This window comes from Carassius auratus, unplaced genomic scaffold (assembly GCF_003368295.1).
Source record: "Carassius auratus strain Wakin unplaced genomic scaffold, ASM336829v1 scaf_tig00009064, whole genome shotgun sequence".
Lineage (NCBI taxonomy): Eukaryota > Metazoa > Chordata > Actinopteri > Cypriniformes > Cyprinidae > Carassius > Carassius auratus.
The window spans coordinates 56,092-58,335 of NW_020524000.1; the positions used below are offsets into that span (position 1 = coordinate 56,092).

The 2,244-nt window shown below is 34.5% G+C and overlaps 1 long non-coding RNA gene across 1 annotated transcript; it reads right to left on the minus strand.

Annotated features, from left to right (window-relative positions):
- Positions 1-521: 521 nt before the first annotated feature.
- LOC113072445 (uncharacterized) lies at positions 522-1,787 on the minus strand. The gene is made up of 2 exons (XR_003280295.1): positions 1,656-1,787; positions 522-1,051 (listed from the first exon to the last, which is right to left on the minus strand). It is a non-coding gene; the product is annotated as an uncharacterized LOC113072445 (long non-coding RNA).
- Between the last annotated feature and the right edge of the window lie 457 nt (positions 1,788-2,244).

The window sequence follows — 2,244 nt, forward strand, 5'->3', positions numbered from 1 at the left end:
AGATACAAAAGAAGACAGTGAAAAAGAGAGAAACTGAATGAAAGGAAACATCTGTTCCAGAGATGGAGGATGTGGGCAGCAGAAAAAGAAAAAGTGCACATCCATGTGATGTGAACGTTTTTCTATAATGTCAGATTAACGAAATCCTGAAAAAATCAAACTGATTCTGATCTGAGAACCTGTCTGAACGGAGGTCTGAGTCATTTTTGTATTGTCCTGAGTGGTGTGAGAGCATGGGCTATTGTTATTTTATTCTGATCTAGTTGGCAGATATTGTAACCTGCTTGATTGTTTTTTTAAACTGAAAGACTGCACACATCCGTCTTCCTTCCTCTGAACACAGGTGTGCCAAATAAACTGCTTCAAAGTCAAATTCACTCATTATATTGACGATGTTAAAGGAATTATAAATCTTCACTCCAGTGTAATACTACAATCTATGCGCATTAGTCAAATCTGATTATAAAATGTCTGAAAATAACACATTTGAATTTGGATTAAAAACAAACACACACACACAATCATATAAAATCATCCACTTTAATTTTGCATATAGAGACATTTTTAATTATTACAATTAATAGTTCATCACAATAAGAACAAAAATATTTTGGAGAAGGTGGATTACAATGATCAGATTCGTAGTCTTTCACAAGATGCTGCAACTGAAGGGTTCAATGGAAAGCAGGACTAAAACATAGCAAAGAGCCTAATGGTGTGGTTTTTTCGGGGTTTGGAGGACCCTTGGTACTTAATACATATATTTTATACAAAAAAAAAAAAAGTCAATAACTAATGTGAGTTGCTGTGGCACCTCCTCGTCGAGTTGTTCTTGTTGTGTCTTCTATCTTCAGGAATTTTGGAAAGTTTGCTCTTCATGTCTTTGCTCCTCTTGGTCATCTAAACATTCTCCATCAGTTTAGGATCTACTGTGGATGAAGCCCAGGGTGGCTGCTGGGATCAGCAGGCACAGCACGGTGTGCAGCGGACCCAATCCTGCAGCACTGGAACTTTTTGAATTTGCATTTGTACTATTATCTGTAGAGCCGTCCTACACCAACATAAAATAAAATCAGAATAAATATGCAGAATATTTTACATTACAATAATGTACAGTACACTGTTAAAAGTAGAAATGTGCAGTTGATCAGACTGTTAAATAATGTTCGCTTCTGTAACTTAGTTTAGTCAGGCTGATACAGCCATATTAAACCATATATATATATTTTTTAATTAGAGCTAGTTAATTTTGATGTTACCACAAAGCCCATTTTAGTTTTCCCGCCCATTTTTTATACAGTATGTGTCAATTTAAAGTTTATTTTAAGAAGCTGCTTGAAAATGCACTTTGTTGATGTTATTACTATTCTAATAAAGTATATTGAGACTTAAAAATTAACTTCGACTCTATCATGTTAAGTAGTAGAGAAGACAAAATCCACTCACATGACATGGTATGCAGAGAATTGATGACATCTTTGTTATATAATAATAATTAAGAATTATGTACCAAAGGTATCTAAGTTTATACAAATAAATTAACAAAATTATTAAAGAAAAAATAAGAAAGATGTAAAATGCAAAATGCAAAAAAATAAACAATAAAAAAAAAAAATCCTCATAAGGCAAGAGTGAAAGAAATGACAGTGTTTTACCGCAGTAGATGAAAAGGCTAAGGTTATAATCAGTAGCCCAAGGCACAATGCCAGTATTTTATTCATGATGATGCCTTCTTCTTCTTCTTCTTCTTCTTTTTCGTCCAGAGATGTTTTCTGTGCCCCAGAGAGTCTGTGCTCAGTGATGCAGGCGTGGTGTTTTTATTCTCACAGTTACTGATGTGTGACGTGTTTAAACACCTGCCCCCTGGTTTAGAAAGTATCACATCCTCTTATCTGAGAAGATCTCTATATAAAAGCTATTTTTAATTTGAAATACACTACATTTGTGGATAATATTTCAGTCTAAGGTAACTGTATTGTCTACTCTATTACCTTAAAGGGGGGGGGGGTGAAATGCTATTTCATGCATACTGAGTTTTTTTACACTGTTAAAGAGTTGGATTCCCATGCTAAACATGGACAAAGTTTCAAAAATTAAGTTGTATGTTTGAAGGAGTATTTCTGTTCCAAAAATACTCCTTCAGGTTTGTCACTAGTTTCGGAAAGTTTTTTTCGAGTATGGCTCTGTGTGACGTTAGATGGAGCGGAATTTCTTTATATGGGTCCTAAGTGCACTTCTGCGGAA